Below are 20820 nucleotides of genomic sequence, written 5' to 3' on the forward strand. Positions count from 1 at the left end.
ATATTTTTCTTTAGGAACTATCCAAATACATTAAATCTAGTCGTATCCTTCTGCTGCTGGAGGTGAGTGTAAGTAAACAAGAGAAATACGTCTCATATTTACCCAGCATGCTGCAGATATGTGTCATTTACACAGCATTAGCACATTCAGAATCAGCTACTCTGAGTGAGTGAGGTACGTCACGTACATACAGAGGATTCAGAATTTTCAGACCCATTAGCTTTTTGCACACTTTATGATTTTGATTTGCCATTTTACCCATCAATCTACACTTAATATCCAATTGCCTATTTCTAACTTTTTCCAGTGCTGCAGACTAGGGATGTAACGATGCACCACAAGACAGTTAAAAATCGATTCACATGTGTAACGATTCAAATCGGTTTACGTGTATAATGAATCTATATTCACTTTAAACAGCAGAGGGCACTGACGTGATTCACCTCGCCTGGTTGACTTCACTACAGGGTTGCCAGGTTTGGAATTTTCCAGCCAAATTTATTTATGTGAGGATACTTTTTTTATTTTTATTTTTTTACACAAAAAGGGAAATGTGCAGCATTATTTTACATGGTTTTTACCTACCTCAGAAATAAAAGGGCATTCATTATTTAGATAAATAAAAGATAAGCACAAAAATATCGTATCGTGAATCGCATTGCATCGTGGGTAGAGTGTATCGTTACATCCCTGCTGCAGACCCCCACACTCAATAAGAAGTGCTGCAGACCATCATGCTTGCAGTTGCTGACCACTTCTTTTCATCTGCCGGAGATGGGGTCTCACAGAAAGCAGTATCATGTATGGATGGTCTCAGTCTGTGAATCAAACATCCCACCAGCCAGCAGTGGCCACTATTGCAGCAGCAATGAGCCCATTTGACCTCTTTCTCTCTTTTTCTCTCTCAGGCACAGCCATTCAAGCCTGATAGATACCTAACCAGGTTGATGGCCCAGCTAAGATTTTAACTTGTAAGCACAAGATCTCAGAGGTGCTGGGCCAGCGGGAGCGCCCTATTAACTGAACCCAACCCCCCCACTCATTATTTAAAAAAAGTATTTAGGTTTTTTGCTGTGGCACTCCAAACTGTAGTGAGGTGTGTCCTGTTTGCCTTAAATATACCTGAGATGTGTCTAGAATTCAGCTGAAGTCCACCTGTTGCAAATTGAATTGATCAAACTTACTTGGGTCTATAAGGATCCACAATTTACTTTGGCTCAATTTGGCTCATTGGCTGGAGTTCAACACCACACTCAGAGCCAGCCACAACCTTTCACACTACAAGATTCTGAGGACCCGGACCGCCCCACCTGGGAATTTAACCCAGGACCTTCTTGCTGTGGAGGCAACAGTGCTACCCACCGAGCCATTGTGAAACATGAACTAAAAGTCCTGTGCAAAGATAGAAGAACCTGTTAGATCTCTGCAGCACTTAATAAATAAAACCGTAATGGCCGAGTGGCCACTGCTGAACAAAAAGCATTTGACAGGGTGCTTGGAGCTGAACAGCTAAACAGCATATTAACCCAAGAAATGCAGGAAATGTACAAATGTACAAACACTGACCGTTATACAAACTGTTTTTTTAAGAACTAGCATTTGTAGTTACATGTGACAGAAACATTATAAATATAAAAGATAGACGCAGGTGTCTGGATGGTATGGGTTGCCAGAGCTATGTTGCTATGCCTCCATGAGTGTAAAGCACAGTGAGAATATCAGGGCTGTGATCAGATCATTAGCAGGACGTGATGTTCTGGCATATTGCAGAGGGATAATTTCAGAAGGGCAAATGACAGGACAGCAGACTATAGCACTGTCTTTCAACGATGCTAATGCTAAATAAAATAAAGCGGTCACTGCCAGAGGGTATTAGCATAGCTGCTGTTGGATGACAATGTCAAATATAGTGCAGCTGGAGCACTCGGTGAGGCGTGAATGTCAATGAGTGAGAGTTCTCTTCCTTAGCTTTTCTTTTATTAGAAAGGAACATTTCCTAGCATGCTAATAAAATATGCTAATTTGAGTAAATAAAAAACAGGGTGTCTTAACTTTTCAAACACGATGATTAAAAAGTATTTATTATTATTCTAATCATTAAGAAAATGCATAGGCAATTTGCTATCACTTGCAGGTGAAGTCAAATGCTAACAGGTTTGCACAAGATCTGTTGGGATTGGGTATCTATTGCCAACGTCAAGCAGAAGGTGGACTGACTGCTGTAAATTTCCTCTTTGCGTGAGTGAGCGATCGAGTGACTGAGTTTGTCTTGCCCTGCGATTGATTTGCATGACTGTCCAGCCTTGCACCCAACTGCTCCATACCTACTTTGCACCTAATGTGCCATGCCTACCACAACCCTGATCATTATACAAGGCAAGAACATGCCTAAGACACATATTAACAACAAACTGGACTGAACACATAATACTGATGCCCTCTATATGAAAGGACAAAGTACATAGATTGTTCTTTCTGAGGAGGCTGAGGTCTCTCAATGTGTGCAATAGACTGATGAAATTATTTTATCAGTCTGTCTCAGCCAGTGCCCTCGTTTTTGCTGTGGTGTGCTGGGGTGGTGGCATTAAGGCTGGAGAAACCAGCAAACTAAATAAGCTGGTGAGGAAAGCCAGCTCTGTGGTGGGTCTGGAGCTGGACAGTCTGAAGGTAGTTCGTGAGAGGAGGATAAAGGACAAATCAGAGCGATCGTGGATTCCTCTCACTATGGCAGTTAGTCATAGGCTCATTCCATTAAAGAGCTTCAGACGTTCTTTTGTGCCCACTGCTATCAGACTGTATAACAACAGCAGAATACACAGGCTGTCCTCACACCGACCAGCAGCCCAAACAACACTCCCACAATATCCCACAGTAGCTCATACTACTGTATTTATTTTTTTATTATTTACTTTATTCTACTATTTATTTAATCCATGCTGGAGCTGCTGTAACACTCATTTCCCCATGGGAATCAATAAAGGAATCTTATCTTATCTTATTTGCGCCAGTCCATTGCAGGACATTTAACCATTACATATTCCATTACTCACTGTAAACTTTTGCTTGATTCAGGAAGAAAATCCACACTGATATGAGGTAAACGTGCAAAACCCCTAAAAGAAAGTAAATGGTGGTGAGGTGGATCAAACCCAATTCTTCAGAACTTGGATGTCACAACCACTCCAGCATACACAGATAAGACAAAACATTAGGACCATCCACCTAACATGCTGTTCAAACAGCTCTAACCTGCCAAGACACTGTCAACAAGACATCTGAAAAGGGTCCTGTGGTAACAGGCACAAGGACATTAACCACAGGTCCTTCAACTTCTGTAAATTGTGAGGTGGATCTTCCTAATGTTCAAACGACACGACTTCCAAGGTGTTCAGTTTACTTTACAGTTCACACTACACAACTTGATCTGTTGTAATCTCCAGGCCACCCAAGGAGGATGGGTCCTTGCTGAGTCTAGTTCCTCTCAGGGTTTTTCTTGCCACTGTCACCCTCGCCTTGCTCAACAGGGATCTTTGGTCTGTAGGTCCTGGATTCTGTAAAGTTGCTTTGAGACAATGTCCACTGTAGAAAGTGCTACATGATTGATCAGTGATAGGAGGTCACACACTACACGATCTATCACCAGGAGGAATCTCTGACTGGAGTTCGACACCGCACTCAGTGCCAGTCACAACCTAATCACAACACCTTTAACATTACATGATTCTGAGTCGCTGACAGGTTCAGATATTTAGCAAGCGAGTCGCTCGGATTGAGTCGTTGAACAGTTCACACACAGCAATCAAAAGCCGATTTTTTTAAGCCCTGATTGAACGTCGATTTGCCTTCGAACTGGCACATCTAGTGGCGACCTGTCGGTGAGCGAAAATCAGGACGAGAATCTTGTAGTGTGATCTAGGCATAAAGTACAACCTGGTGACACTTACTGTATTACACGTGCAAACAATGCACACGTACCTGGTAGTCCACATGTTCTTGAAGAAAACAGGATTGTCAGACCACTCAATCATCTTCCATTGCTTTGATGTCTGAGCCCATTAATGGTGCTTTTGATGGTGGCCAGGAGTAAGAATGGGCACTTTGACTGGCCTGTGACTATGCAGCCCTAAATGCATCCACTGCATCACCAGTATTAGATTATTTGCAAATTGAGCCACAGTAGCTCTTCAGTTGGTCTGTTCCAGACACAATAGCCTTCATGTTTTCTCCGTCAGTGAGTTTTGACTGCCAACAACCTGTAAGCAGTTTGTGGCTTTTCTCCCTTGGTGTTACAGGAATACTTCAACCCAGTCGTCTGGCCATAATGACTTGTCTCTTATCAAAGTCACTCAGGTCATTATGCTGACCATAACTGCCGTATTTAACACATGTATTAGTTACTACAAGTAACTACCATCAGTCCAAATTTTAATATCCCTGACCATGCCATGCACAGTTGTTACAAAATAAGTATTCCTTGCACATTTTTGTGAGGGAAGTCTTAATGGTTGGTCTAATTAGTGTATATGCCATTGTGCCACCATACATAATCAACTATATTCGTTCAACATTGGGCATTTCTTTATAAAATGGACATAAATGGATAAGTTATTTTATGTAGGGTGACCATATTTGGTTTTCAAAAAAGATGACACTTGGTGGGGTCATAAAACACCACTTTTTTTAACAAGACAACTAACAAATGCATTTAGGGGCATATCATCTTTCAATTTAGGGTTTAGCCCTAAACAATAATAACAACAAATAAAATAATTTGCAGACCTTTGATCTGTAGCTCACGGTGGCTCGGTGGGTAGCACTGTTGCCTCACTGCAAGAAGGTCCTGGGTTCGATCTCCAGGCGGGTCAGGTTAATTGGGGACACTGAATTGCCCTATAGGTAAATGTGTGTGTGTCTGCCCTGCGTTGGACTGGTGCCCCATCCAGGGTGTTAGTGTATGTCCCCCTTCTGCAACCCTGACTGGATACGCGGTTAAGAAAGTGAGTGAGTGTGTGAGTGAGTGTGATCTGTAGCTGTTGTGATGCATTGTGGTGTGAAATGCAAAAACTCCCTCTGCAGCAGTAACAACATCTTCTGTGTTACCCGGTCTTTACCTGATGAACTCTTAAATTTAGCTGCAGTTTTGTGTGTTGCTGAACTGGCACCTGTATTTGGCACTGACATGTACATCAGCTTTGCAGGTCATGCATTCTGCTTCCCAAGGATCACAACCGAGACAAAAACACAGATTTTTAAGTGAATTGAGAGAAGGCGGTAGCTAAATTGAAAGGTGAAATCAGTGCAGAAACACGCAGTCCAAAAAAGAGGACATGTCCGGGAGAAAGAAGCCGTATGGTCACCCTACTTGTTAGAAGTTGTGTGAAGGTTCCAGGATTTGATCTCCTCATTAGCAGGGCTTTGTTGTAGTCTATGCAGTAAGTAAACATACTATACAACTAATGGGTTTTTCTGGCCTGGTATATCAGTAAACAAAGATCTAATAAATCATTTAGGACCCAAATCTATTCTTATCAGCAGCTTTGCACCAACCGCTAAACCCGTAACCTTCTCTGTGTCTCTCTCTCTCTTTTTCTCTCGCTCGTTCTCTCATACCTCTGACTTGGGCTGGCACTGATACTGTGTACTTTATTTTGGCCGGGGCTGAGGAATGAGGTGAAATACTAGCAGAGACGAGGTACACTTCATACCAGAGAGGACACTCTGATCCGTTCCTTCGTTGTGTGACGGGCGGCTATTTCCAGAGTGAATCACATGACGACAATAGGCATGTGTGTGCGTGTGTGTGTGTGTGTGTGTGTGAGAGAGAGAGAGTACTCTGCACCTCCTGCTCTGTTTAATAACCATCAGACTGGAGCCGGCATGCATGCACTTTGATATGTTTAAACTTTAAACAAATCCTGCTTGTGTCATTTTACCTGTTCAGCATAAACAGCAAACAGAGTCAGTTCTACTCCTGCTGGCTCAGACCGGCTTTTCTGCATGGCTCATGACAACAGGCTTGTTTCAGAGGGACGCGACCATTGTTTTAAGGCTCTGAGCTTCTCACGTTGCCAGCCACGATGTTGTTATTGACTAATCTAATGAGTATGCATCTGTTGCAGACACCTGCTTTCTGTGTGTGTGTGTGTGTGTGTGTGTGTGTGTGTGTGTTTATGAATACTCAGTAATAACAAATGTTGGCCCAGCACTGCCAGTTGCATTTAATTCTAGCCAAATATGATTTGACCTGAAACACAATATATGCCTGGCCAAAGAATAGGTCACACACTCTAATATTTCGTTGGACCGCCTTTAGCTTTGATTACGGCACGCATTCGCTGTGGCCTCGTTTCCACAAGCTTCTGCAATGTCACAACATTTATTTCTGTCCAGAGTGGCATTAAGATCTTGTATTGATGATGGGAGATTTGGACCACTGCGCAAAGTCTTCTCCAGCACATCCCAAAGATTCTCAATGGGGTTCAGGTCTGGACTCTGTGGTGGCCAATCCATGTGTGAAAATGATCTCATGCTCCCTGAACCACTCTTTCACAATTTGAGCCCGATGAATCCTGGCGTTGTCATCTTGGAATATGCCCGTGCCATCAGGGAAGAAAAAATCCATTGATGGAATAACCTGGTCGTTCAGTATATTCAGGTAGTCAGCTGACCTCATTCTTTGGGCACATAACGTTGCTGAACCTAGACCTGACCAACTGCGGCAACCCCAGATCATAGCACTGCCCCCACAGGCTTGTACGGTAGGCACTAAGGGTGGGTGCATCACTTCAGCCGCCTCGCTTCTTACCCTGATGCGCCCATCACTCTGGAACAGGGTAAATCTGGACTCATCAGACCACATGACCTTCTTCCATTGCTCCAGAGTCCAATCTTTATGCTCCCTAGCAAATTGAAGCCGTTTTTGCTGGTTAGCCTCACTGACAAGTGGTTTTCTTAAGAATACACAGCTGTTTAGTCCCAATCCCTTGAGTTCCCTTCGCATTGTGCGTGTGGTAATGCTCTTACTATCCCTGAGTTCTACTGTAGTTTTTCTGTCATTTGATTTCACCAAACGTTTAAGTGATCGCCGATCACGATCATTCAAGATTTTTTTCCGACCACATTCCTTCCTCAAAGATGATGTTTCCCCACTGTCCTACCACTTTTTAATAATGCGTTGGACAGTTCTTAACCCGATTTTAGTAGTTTCAGCAATCTCCTTAGATGTTTTCTCTGCTTGATGCATGCCAATAATTTGACCTTTCTGAAACAGATTAACATCTTTTCCACGACCACAGGATGCGTCTTTCAACATGGTTGTTTAACAAATGAGAAGCTACTCACTGCATCAGTTAGGGTTAAATAACTTGTTGCCTGCTGAAACATAATCACCCATGCAGTAATTATCCAATGCGAGGCTCTTACCTATTTGCTTAGTTAAATCCAGGTGTGACCTTTTTTTTTTTGGCCAGGCAGTGTAGTTGCCTATATATACCACCTTTGCCATGCTGAAAAAGAATAGTGGTAGCTTAGTGGGTAGAGCTCTGGGCTATCAATTTAATGGTTGAGAGTTTGAATCCCAGCTCTGCCATGCAGCCACTGTTGGGTCCTTGAGCAAGGCCCTTAACCCTCTTGGCTCCAGGGGCGCCGTACAATGGCTGGCCCTGAACTCTGACCCCAGCTTCCAAACAAACTGGGATATGCGAAGGAAGAATTCTGTAGCACTGTTCTTGTGTATATGTATACATGACAAATAAAGCCACTCTATTCTATTCTGTAAAAATGGCCTTCCCTGAACTCTTGCCACAAAATTTGACTAAGAGCCACAGTTCAAACTATTTAAACGACCTCAGACTATTATTCCTCCTTTACCATACTTTACAGTTAGCACAGGGCATATGCACCAGTATTATTCTTCTGACAACCGCTGAACCCAGATTTGTCCATTAGTTTCATTTATTTCCTTGCTCCAAAGACAAATGGTGATGTGCTTCACACCACTTTAATCAATGGTTAGTATATGACATGAAGATTGTAGGATTATTGGCTTAATACGTGGCTTTTTGCAATGGAAACCACATCTTAATTGCTTTGATTGGCAGTTTGGAACTAGTACATTTGTAGTAACTCTTGCAACTAAAAACTAAACAGTTTTAAAAAATCAAGTCAAATGAAATGGTTTGCAGTCCATTGATCTGGAGCTGTTGTGATGCATCGTGGTGTGAAATGCAAAAACTCCCTCTGCAGCAGTAACATCATCTTCTGTGTTACCCGGTCTTTACCTGACGAACTCAGGTGTTTCGCTAAACTGGCAAGATCAATGTTAAACTATAACACTTTACTTTCTTTTTACACTTCATGGCTTTTGTTTGACTAGAATATTTAGAATCCATTAGTTAATATACATGTTCACATGCTGTGCCAGTAGGTCCAAAAACATACAGTCAGGTTAACTGGAGATACTAAAATTGGTGTGTGTCTGTGAGTGTGTGTGTGTGTGTGTGTGTGTGTGTTTGTGTGTGTGTGTGTGTTTGCTCTGGATAGACCGGTCCAGGGTGTTTTCAACCTTTTGCCCAGTGAATTGTACCCACTGTGACCCTAAATTGGATAGGTAAAACAATTAAGGGCAGTTGTGGCCAAGTGATTAAGGTACTGGACTAGTAATTAAAGATCGCTGGTTCAAACCCCACCACTGCCAGGTTGCCACTGTTGGGCCCTTGAGCAAGGCCCTTAACCCTCAGTTGCTTAGACAATACAGTATACTGCCACAGTACTGTTAGTCGCTTTGGATAAATGTCTTAAATGTAAATGTCATGAATGAATGAATGGTCCGGTGAAACAGAAAGGTAGATACTTGAAGAAACGTTCTCATCTCTATTATTGTCCTCTACTCCTGTCACATCTAAATTTCCTCACACATTGACATGTGGTTGTAAATAATTTATTTCTGGCGCACCCTGGGAGAAACTGAACCCCACTTGCTCAGGCAGGACAGGGTTATGGTCGTGTTTACTGCACCTCTTCTACCAGAGAATGGCAAAATAGTAACCTGGTCAGAGACTGCTCTAGCTAATAAGTGACATAAGCATCTGGTTGTCTTAAAACATGATAATTTTACCCAAAAAAACAAACAACATCCTTAAGATGGAGGGCAACTAGAAATATAATTGTTCTGGGTCATTTTGCTACTGAATGTTGTAACAAATGTTCAAGTCACAGGGCTACAAGGCTCGGACATGAGAGCTGATTGGCTTTGCTCATTGGGTGGGCACTGTGTATGACAAATCAATCATGTTTGATGTATGAATTACTTGTCAGCTCTTTTTTCCCCAATTTTCCTCCCAATCTAGTCATGTCCAATTACCTGATTGCATTTCACTTTCTTTCTATTCTGCTGAAGCCACTCTTGACCAAAAAGAGACGTGACAAACACACACCCATCCGACACGTGCGCAGTATCCGACCGCTTCTTTTTACCTGCAAAACAGTTCATATGGGATTTGCTCTAGCGTACGGAGAGTCATGCACTGATCACTATTATCCCCCATCTTTGATGCAGGCAGCAAAGGTCGCAATTGCATCAAGTATGAGGAATCCCCTTTGGCATCCAACCCTGTGAAGGAGCCAATCATTGTCCATGTAGGTGCCCCAGCCTGCCGGTAGCAGAGCTGAGATTCTGACTCATGAGTCTGAGGTGTCAGCTCTGATGTGCTAACGTGTTTTTACCACTGTGTCACCTGAGCGCCCACTTGTCAGCTCTTGCGTGAATTGGGACAGTTGGCACCAGCCTTTAGGCATTTTGATCTTCCCAGTGAGACTGTAGGCTTCAAAAAGGGGCATGTGCTGGTCTTTCCTTCTGGACTACTGGTTGTTGTGTGATAGTGAGTGGGAATTGACAATGCCTAAACTAGAAAAAATAGGTATTATATATTATAATACATCCATTTTATTCATAAATAAATACAAGGATAGTAGGGGGCTTTCTAAATTTTGTTTAAGTCTTCTAAAGGCTGTTACCTGTATCAGCAAGACATCTACATTTGCTTGGGAACTACAACTGTGCCAACAAAATGAGAAAATGAGAAAATAGAGAGGGTCTTTTTTCAGCTCTTGCATAAATTGGGGCGGTTGGCACCATAATTTAGGCACTTTGATCTAGCAAGTGACGTTTCATTAGCTGCAGCTTGTAGAGAGGCTGTACGTCTTAAAAGCGGCATGTGCTGGTCTTACCCTTCTAGACTACTGGGTGTTGTGTGATAGTGAGTGGGAATTGACAATGTCCAAGCTAGGAAAAAATGAGTAATAAACACTGATCAGGCATAACATTAAAACCACCTCCTTGTTTCTACACTCACTGTCCATTTTATCAGCTCCATTTACCATATAAAAGCACTTTGTAGTCCTACAATTACTGAGTGTAGACCATCTGTTTCTCTACATACTTTTTTAGCCTGCTTTCACCGTGTTCTTCAATGGTCAGGACTCTCCCAGGACCACCACAGAGCAGGCATTATTTGGGTGGTGGATTATTCTCAGCACTGCAGTGACACTGACATGGTGGTGGTGTGTTAGTGTGTGTTGTGCTGGTATGAGTGGATCAGACACAGCAGTGCTGGATTTAACTAAACACTGCGTCCACTCACTGTCCACTCTATTAGACACTCCTACCTAGTTGGTCCACCTTGTAGATGTAAAGTCAGAGACGATCGCTCATCTATTGCTGCTGTTTGAGTTGGTCATTTTCTAGACCTTCATCAGTGGTCACAGGATGCTGCCCACAGGGCGCTGTTAGCTGGATGTTTTTGGTTGGTGGACTATTCTCAGTCCAGTGGTGACAGTGAGGTGTTTAAAAACTCCATCAGCGCTATTGTGTCTTATCCACTTATACCAGCACAACACACACTAACACACCACCACCATGTCAGTGTCACTGCAGTGCTGAGAATGATCCACCACCCAAATAATACCTACTCTGTGGTGGTCCTGGGAGAGTACTGACCATCGAAGAACAGCATGAAAGGGGGCTAACAAAGCATGCAGAGAAACAGATAAACTCCAGTCAGTAATTATAGAACTACAAAGTGCTTCTGTATGGTAAGTATGGTAAAATATACAGTGAGTGTGAAAACAAGGAGGTGGTTGTAATGTTATGGCTGATCGGTGTATATTATAATACATCCTACTATATATAAATAATTACAGGGATCGTAGGGGGCTTTACAAATATTGTTTAGATCCTCAGAAGGTTAAAACTAGCTTTTACTAGGTACAAGTACTGTTACCTGCATCAGCAAGACATCCACATTCACCTGCATGTTCCCACCTGTGAAGGGTTAAAAAGCATGTAGGCTTGCTTTCCACAGTCTTATTCATGTGTGTACATGAAACAAAGAAAGCCGGATACGACCTCTGTACAGTTAGTCAAACAAGCAATGGTGGCGCCCTTGGCAGAGCAAGAGTTGAGGAAGCTCAAGGAATTACACAAGCTTGGTGAGCATGGTTTTAAATTCCAATACCCCAACTGTTCAACTATCCAAGGAAGTTGGGGCCATGTTCTGACTGGAGACACAGCTGTTAGAAAAATAGTCTGACAGGTTCTAGAAACTAACTAGAAACTCTTAAAGGTGGAAAGATAATACAATATGCATTTCTTCTTTATTTATGTCATCACACAAGTCATGATAAAAATGTGTCTGAGACATTGGCCAGCATCATGTCTCAGTAATCTCCCTCTTCATTTCCTAATTTTATTCTCACCTTCTGCTGAGAGCTTTCTGGTGCCAGGTTGGCTCCTATGGCAGTTTCTCACCAGACGCTGTGTATGGTACAGTTCATCTGATTCCAGAACTACCTGTACCCTGGACTAGTATGTGTATGAATATCATTTTGTATAATGGTATCTGAAAACTAGAATAAATTCTCTAGAGATTTAGGGGTGGACACAACTGGTCTATGGATTACACATAAATAGGGTCCTAATAAATTCACTCACTGTTCATTTTATCAGCTCTACTTACCATATACTTTGTAGTTCTACAATTACTGACTGTTTCTCTGCATACTTTTTTAGCCTGCTTTCACCCTTCTTCAATAATCAGGACTCCCACAGAGCAGGTATTATCTGGGTGGTGGATCATTCTCAGCATTGCAGTGATACTGACATGGTGGTGGTGTGTTAGTGTGTGTTGTGCTGGAATGGATCAGACACAGCAACACTGATGGAGTTTTTAAACACCTCACTGTCACTGCTGGACTGAGAATAGTCCACCAACCAAAAATATATCCACCCAACAGCACCCCATGGGCAGCGTCCTGTGACCACTGATGAAGATCTCAAAGATGACCAACTCAAACAGCAGCAATAGATGAGCGATCGTCTCTGACTTTACATCTACAAGCTGAACCAACTAGGTAGGGGTGTGTAATAGAGTGGACAGTGAGTGGACATGGTATTTAAAAACTCCAGCAGCGCTGTTGTGTCTGATCCACTCATACCAGCACAACACACACTAACACACCACCTTCATGTCATTGTCACTGCAGTGCTGAGAATGATCCACCACCTAAATAATACCTGCTCTGTTGTGGTCCTGTGGGGGTCTTGACCATTGAAGAACAGCATTAAAGGGGGATAACAAAGCATGCAGAGAAACAGATGGACTACAGTCAGTAATTGTAGAACTTCAAAGTGCTTCTATATGGTAAGTGGAGCTGATAAAATGAAGAGTGAGTGTAAAAACAAGGAGGTGGTTTTAATGTCATGGCTGATCGTGGCTACAATACACAGCACTGCCTATCTTAATAGTTGAATGTAAGCCTAGAACATCCAGCGATGGTGCAAGGCTCTGTCTCAAATACAAACATTTTCATCTGTGTTTTGACCCCCGCGTCAGAGCACCCAGGTCTTAACTATGTAATACACAAAAACAGATCCAACTTCATCTAGTACTGCCTGTTAATAGCACTGTTAATAGAAAAAATCAGGCAAATGTAAACACTCCAGACTAAAAAGGAAATGCAAGTTCTATAACAAAAAGGCAAGACAACAAACAAAAAGACAACAAATCAAGATCTTTTGTCATTCTTCAAAGCCTGTACATACCAGGGTTGCCAGATATGTGTTACAATTTTTAAAAAAATGCAGACTGTTACACAGGCAATTTAAAAACCAGATTATTACCCTGAATGGGAAAAAGTTGGGTAACTGACCAAAACAACTGTATTATTTATTCTGCTTCATGTTGTGGTGGGTTTAAAGCCTATCCCAGAAACACTGGACCCAAGGCTGGATCACACCTGAGGGCAGTTGTAGCCTTGCAGTTAAGGTACTGGACTAGTAATCGAAAGGGCGCTTGTTCAAGCCCCACCACTGCCAAGTTGTCACTGCTGGGTCCTTGAGCAAGGCCCTTAACCCTCAGTTGCTTAGACAATATACTGTCACAGTACTGTAAGTCACTTTGGATAAAAGCGTCTGCTAAATGCTGAAAATGTTAATGTATAACCATCACAGTGCATCATACACATTTACCTACTAAATCACTTATTAGCTACAGCATTGGCTGTTTGCTTCACTGTCCCTGTTTAGAACCAAAATAAAGGGGTAATTAAATTCAGCACTACAGTATGGAAAACACAACAAGAAAATGTGGGATCACAGATTTAATACTGTACCTTTCGTTACTGGTGGAAAAGTACTATTAGACCTCACTGTGATGGAATGCTTATTGATTTTGTGGGCTAAACTGAACTCTAGAGGAACCTAAACGACCTTAAAACAGCTTTGTGTTGTAGTTAGATATGAGCTTCACACCAGTTACCGGTTTGCCCCACTCTCCACATAATCTAGCAGAAGTATTGATCTGTGGGGCAGTAGCTCTCAGTGGCAGTGGTGTTTATTACAATGGAGATCCCAGTCCTTACCTGCTCAGAACACGCTTGCTGTCGCTGCTGGATGTAAATGGTGCTTGAAGGTCACCCTGGCAAAGCCACTGGCTTTCAAATATAGAGCGATATCCCTGGAATGTAAAAGGCACTGATGTGGAACTAACCTTCCGCCAGTCTCCGTTGTCCTTGAGTCAGGAGAGTTCTTACTGATTGAGGTTGCTGACAAATGCTTTTCTCGACAGGCTGTAAGAACCTGACACATCACCTATGACCCGCCGTATCCCACAGGGATTACTAGCGGATGAAATAACAAATTTGCATTTTTTTAAACCTGCTTGAATGCGTTAGAGGCTTTGAACTGATTAACATTGCTAATATTGGCTGCATGTTCCTATTTATTTATTTGACAGTTGGCATAGAGGTTTTCTGGTCCATTTTTGCTACTATTTAATGTAGTAGTGTGGGGACATCTGATCATGAGCTGTTGCAAAAATTAGCAAGGAATTACACTGATCAGCCATAACATTACAACCACCTCCTTGTTTCTACACACATTGTCCATTTTATCAGCTCAACTTACTATATAGAAGCACTTTGTAGTGCAATTACTAACTGTAGTCCATCTGTTTCTCTGCATGCTTTGTTAGCCCCCTTTCATGCTGTTCTTCAATGGTCAGAACCCCCACAGGACCACCACAGAGCAGGTATTATTTAGGTGGTGGATCATTCTCAGCACTGCAGTGACAATGACATGGTGGTTGTGTGTTAGTGTGTGTTGTGCTGGAATGAGTGGATAAGGCAGCACTGCTGGAGTTTTTAAACACCTCACTGTTACTGCTGGACTAAGAATAGTCCACCAACCGAAAACATCCAGCCAACAGCTCCTTGTGGGCAGTGTCCTGTGACCACTGATGAAGGTGTAGAAGATGACCAACTCAAACAGCAGCAATAGATGAGCGATCGTCTCTGACTTTACATCTACAAGGTGGACCAACTAGGTAGGAGTGTCTAATAGAGTGGACAGTGAGTGGACACAGTATTTAAAAACTCCAGCAGCGCAGCTGGGTCTGATCCACTTATACCAGCACAACACACACTAACACACCACCACCATGTCATTGTCACTGCAGTGCTGAGAATCATCCACCACCCAAATAATACCTGCTCTGTGGGGGTCCTGTAAGAGTCCTGACCATTGAAGAACAGGGTGAAAGGGGGCTAAAAACAACATGTAGAATTTGTAATTGTAGAATTACAAAGTGCTTCTATATGGTAAGTGGAGCTGATAAAATGGACAGTGAGTGTAGAAACAAGGAGGTGGTTTTAATGTTATAGCTGATAAGTGTATATATCCAAACAGGCTTTCTCAACCCCACCTATGTCAAGGAGTTTAATCCACAACACAAGTAAAACAAGTAAAACTACTTCCTGACTTTAGAACACAAACATAACCTTTAAAATGAATATTTAACAAATTAGTTTAGCATTTGATTCTAAGGTGTTTCAATACACTGGTGTACATGCAAGTTATTTACTGGCTGCATTCCCTCTCAGCTCCAGGGATGCTGTACATTGGCTAACCCTGCGCTCTGACCTCAACTTCCAAACAAGCTGGGATATGCGAAGAAAGAATTTAGTTGTACTGTACACCTGTATATGTATAATTGACAAATGAAGGCATTCTATTATATTCTAACAGTATCATTCTTTTATTTTCATATTGTCATAGTTCTGTATCATGAAATAATTGAATTTAATATAATTACAGTATATTTAATTTAATTACTCATGCTTAGCCAGGAAGCTAAGAAAAGGGGAGGTGAAACATGACACAATATTACTGAATGTTGTTGTTGTTATTATTAATATTATCATTATTATAGGGTGGAACAATGGCTTGTTGGGTAGCACTGTCGCCTCACAGCAGGATGGTCCTGTGTTTGATTCCCAGGTGGGGCGGTTTGGGTCCTTTCTGTGTTGAGTTTGCATGTTCTATTTGTGTCTGTGCGGATTTTCTCCAGGTACATGGTTTTCTCCCACAGTCCAAAGACATGCAGTCAGGTTATTTGGAGATACAAAATTGTCCTAGGGTGGACTGGTGATTTCTACCTTTCGTCTGTTGGATCGGACCACATGGGCCAGCCTTCGCTCCCCACGTGAATCAATGAGCCTTGGCCGCCCATGACCCTGTCGCCGGTTTACCACTGTTCTTTCCTTGGACCACTTTTGATAGATACTGACCACTGCAGAATGGGAACACCCCACAAGAGCTGCAGTTTTGGAGATGCTCTGACCTATCCATCATAATTTGGCCCTTGTCAAACTCGCTCCAATCCTTACGCTCGCCCATTTTTCCTGCTTCTAACACATCAACTTTGAGGATAAAATGTTCATTGCTGCGTAATATATCCCACCTACTAACAGGTGCCATGATGAAGAGATAATCAGTGTTATTCAGTGGTCATAATGTTATACTCTCTCTGTATATATAAATATACAAAATAACTAAATGAAGAAATGACTAGTACTGTTGATTTGTGCACAGCATGATAAGACAAGAAGTAATGAACTAATATGTGAAATAATATCAGTATAATGTCTTCTTCAAAGCTATTTGTTAAACAATTAGTTTACAGTGTGAGATATTTCCATTATAATCTCACTAAATAACATAATTTTTCTGTCTGCTCTTTGAAGTGCAGTAATAAAGTACGGTTTTCCTTCTATCTTATCTCTGGATTGATTAATCCAGGGCAAGATAAAACAATTACTTGAAACATTTGTTGTAAAATGAAGATGGCACCAGGGTTCAACCTAACAGATTAAATTGCATGAAATTGGACTCTGCACTGCATTGCACCACTGATGCAATTAATTAAAAGCCATTCTACAATTCTTCTCTTGGACTCCCGGTTTAAACTTACAAGCCCTCAACAATAGAGTGCACACATTACTGTTGTACTACTTGGGTTCTAGAACGTTTCTACACACTAAAGGCCAAATTCCACTAATCAACGTCTTTATTGCTGCATGTACACATGAGAAGCTTCACTGGTGGCCAGTAAAGTGACAGCTGATTACAGATAAGTTTTGGTAGAATCAGTTTATAAGCTGAGCATTCACTGTGAACAAACATATCCACATAAGATTGTTGGCTTGAATCCCAGCTCTGCTTTGCAGCCACTGTTGGGCTCTTGAGCAAGACAGTGCACTCTGACCCCAGCTTCCAAACAAACTCGGATATGCGGAAAAAGCATTTCAATATACTGTATATATGTATATATGACAAATAAAGGCATTGTATTTTAAAATGATAAGTTTTGGTAAGTCAGTATGACACTTCATATAACAAAGACATATGCAGTCAGTATATATGCTAAACATCCACATTGAATAAACATATCCACATAAAAAGTAAATGTGGTAGCCCAGTGGGTAGAGCTTTGGGCTAACAATCAGAACAAATCCTGGCTCTGCTATGCAGCCACTGTTGGGCTCTTGAGCAAGGCCCTTAACCCTCTCGGCTCCAGGGGTTCTGTACAATAGACCCCAGCTTCCAAATAAGCTGGGATATGCGGAAAAAGCATTTAATTGTACTGTACTTGTGTATGTGTATATATGAAAAATATATAAAGAGGCATTCTATTCTATTCCATAAAGTTTAAGTACTTAAAATGGCCTAGTCCTCTGTGGCTGGGAGTCCAGGAAGGCATAATTGGCCTAGATTTGTAATGACTATACTGGATGGAAATACTGTACACTAAAAAATAAGAAATACATGAATGTTGTATATCAGTATATCATTCATTCATTGTCTGTTTTACCACCACTTTATCCTACACAGGGTTGCGATGGGTCCGATTAACTGGACAAAAGGCAAAAAAGACCATGGACAGGTTGCCAGGTTGCTGTGAGGTGACAGTGCTACTCACCATGCCGCCCATCAGTATATTAATACTTGTTTTACCGTTATTATTACTAGTTTGCTACAACTGGAGACCACATGATTCATAGCAAATACATTAAATGTAATTTCTAACCACTATAAGCCATCACAAAACCACCAGAACATAAAACACAATATCTGTCAATGACATAAACGGTTTCTCTCAAGAAAGCTTAACCAAAAAATAGCAGAGGACTCAGGTACAAAAGGTACTTAGGTACAACTTAGGTACAAAAGCACAACAGTGACACAGACAGTTTATAAAAAAAAATAAAGACTCGGGTGAACATCAATCCACAAAAAACACTGAGTGACAGCTCAGTGGGTAAGGTACTGGACTAGTAAACAGAAGGTTGCCGGTTCAAGCCCCGCCACCACCAACAAGTTGCCACTGTTGTGTCCCTGAGCAAGGCCCTTAACCCTCAATTGCTCATCGTGTTCAGCTCATTGTGTAAGTCGCTTTGGATAAAAGTGTCTGCTAAATGCTGAAAATGTAAATGTAAAAAACAAATCATCTCCAAACAGGTGAAATTGAATACTGTGCAGATTGTTTTTTTATAGGAGTAGGCACTCTGCATAAGTTAACAATGGCAACACGTCTTGCAATGCTAACAAAGATATATAAGAACCTGATTGTAAGCATAATCTGTATAAATGATTGAAGTCTCTGTTTATGTGTCCAAGATGAAGAAAAAACAAGAATAATGTAAATGGATGCAGACAACAGAGAAAACCATTGCTCTTTACATGAAATATTAGTGCAGTTTTAAGTTTTTTGAGGTTTTTACTTAATGTTTTATAACATTTCTTAGACAATGTTTTGTTGGACAAATGGTACAAAATAATTTTTGTTGTTATTTTTTGGCAGAAATGCACAAATGTTTTTGTTCACCAATGCCAACTTTGAAGGGTGGAACAGGTGGCATCATTGTTTGGCCTGCTTTGCTGCCTTTGTACCTGAACAGCTATCATTAATAAAAGAAAACAGTAAATTAAAATTTTATTAAAAATATTGTCAGGGGCAGTGGGATATTCTGCTAACGCACCAGTGCTGAGATTCTGAACTTCTTCTGGGCCCCCTTTCATGCTGTTCTTCAATGGTCAGGACCACCACAGAGTAGGTATTATTTGGGGGGTGGGTCATTCTCAGTACTGCAGTGACAATGACATGGTGGTGGTGTGTTAGTGTGTGTTGTGCTGGTATCAGTGGATCAGACACAGCAGCGCTGCTGGAGTTTTTAAATATCGTGTCCACTTACTGTCCACTCTATTAGACACTCCTACCTAGTTGGTCCACCTTGTAGATGTAAAGTCAGAGACGGTCTGCTGTTTAAGTTGGTCATCTTCTAGACCTTCATCAGTGGTCACAGGACACTACCCACGGGGTGCTGTAGGCTGGATATATTTTTGGTTGGTGTACTATTCTCAGTCCAGCAGTGACTTTAAAGGTGAGGTGTTTAAAAGCTCCATCAGCGCTGCTGTGTGTTATTTACTCATACCAGCACAACACACACTAACACACCACCACCATGTCAGTGTCATTGCTGTGCTGAGAATGATCCACCACCCAAATAATACCTACTCTGTAGTGGTCCTGGGAGAGTCCTGACCATTGAAGAACAGCATGAATGTAGGCTAACAAAGCATGCAGAGAAACAGATGGGCTACAGTCAGTAATTGTAGAACTACAAAGTGCTTCTATATGGTAAGTGAAGCTGATAGTGAAGCTTGTTTGTGTGTACAAACAAGGGGGTGGTTTTAATGTTATGGCTGATCGGTATACAGGTCCTTCTCAAAAAATTAGCATATTGTGATAAAGTTCATTATTTTCCATAATGTAATGATAAAAATTAAACTTTCATATATTTTAGATTCATTGCACACCAACTGAAATATTTCAGGTCTTTTATTGTTTTAATACTGATGATTTTGGCATACAGCTCATGAAAACCCAAAATTCCTATCTCAAAAAATTAGCATATCATGAAAAGGTTCTCTAAACGAGCTATTAACCTAATCATCTGAATCAACGAATTAACTCTAAACACCTGCAAAAGATTCCTGAGGCTTTTAAAAACTCCCAGCCTGGTTCATTACTCAAAACTGCAATCATGGGTAAGACTGCCGACCTGACTGCTGTCCAGAAGGCCATCATTGACACCCTCAAGGAAGAGGGTAAGACACAGAAAGAAATTTCTGAACGAATAGGCTGTTCCCAGAGTGCTGTATCAAGGCACCTCAGTGGGAAGTCTGTGGGAAGGAAAAAGTGTGGCAGAAAATGCTGCACAACGAGAAGAGGTGACCGGACCCTGAGGAAGATTGTGGAGAAGGGCCGATTCCAGACCTTGGGGGACCTGCGGAAGCAGTGGACTGAGTCTGGAGTAGAAACATCCAGAGCCACCGTGCACAGGCGTGTGCAGGAAATGGGCTACAGGTGCCGCATTCCCCAGGTCAAGCCACTTTTGAACCAGAAACAGCGGCAGAAGCGCCTGACCTGGGCTACAGAGAAGCAGCACTGGACTGTTGCTCAGTGGTCCAAAGTACTGTTTTCGGATGAAAGCAAATTTTGCATGTCATTCGGAAATCAAGGTGCCAGAGTCTGGAGGAAGATTAAGTACCCACAGTCAGTGATGGTCTGGGGTGCCATGTCAGCTGCTGGTGTTGGTCCACTGTGTTTTATCAAGGGCAGGGTCAATGCAGCTAGCTATCAGGAGATTTTGGAGCACTTCATGCTTCCATCTGCTGAAAAGCTTTATGGAGATGAAGATTTCATTTTTCAGCACGACCTGGCACCTGCTCACAGTGCCAAAACCACTGGTGAATGGTTTACTGACCATGGTATTACTGTGCTCAATTGGCCTGCCAACTCTCCTGACCTGAACCCCATAGAGAATCTGTGGGATATTGTGAAGAGAAAGTTGAGAGACACAAGACCCAACACTCTGGATGAGCTTAAGGCCGCTATCGAAGCATCCTGGGCCTCCATAACACCT

This window comes from Trichomycterus rosablanca, chromosome 8 (genome assembly GCF_030014385.1).
Source record: "Trichomycterus rosablanca isolate fTriRos1 chromosome 8, fTriRos1.hap1, whole genome shotgun sequence".
NCBI classification, from domain to species: Eukaryota; Metazoa; Chordata; class Actinopteri; order Siluriformes; family Trichomycteridae; genus Trichomycterus; species Trichomycterus rosablanca.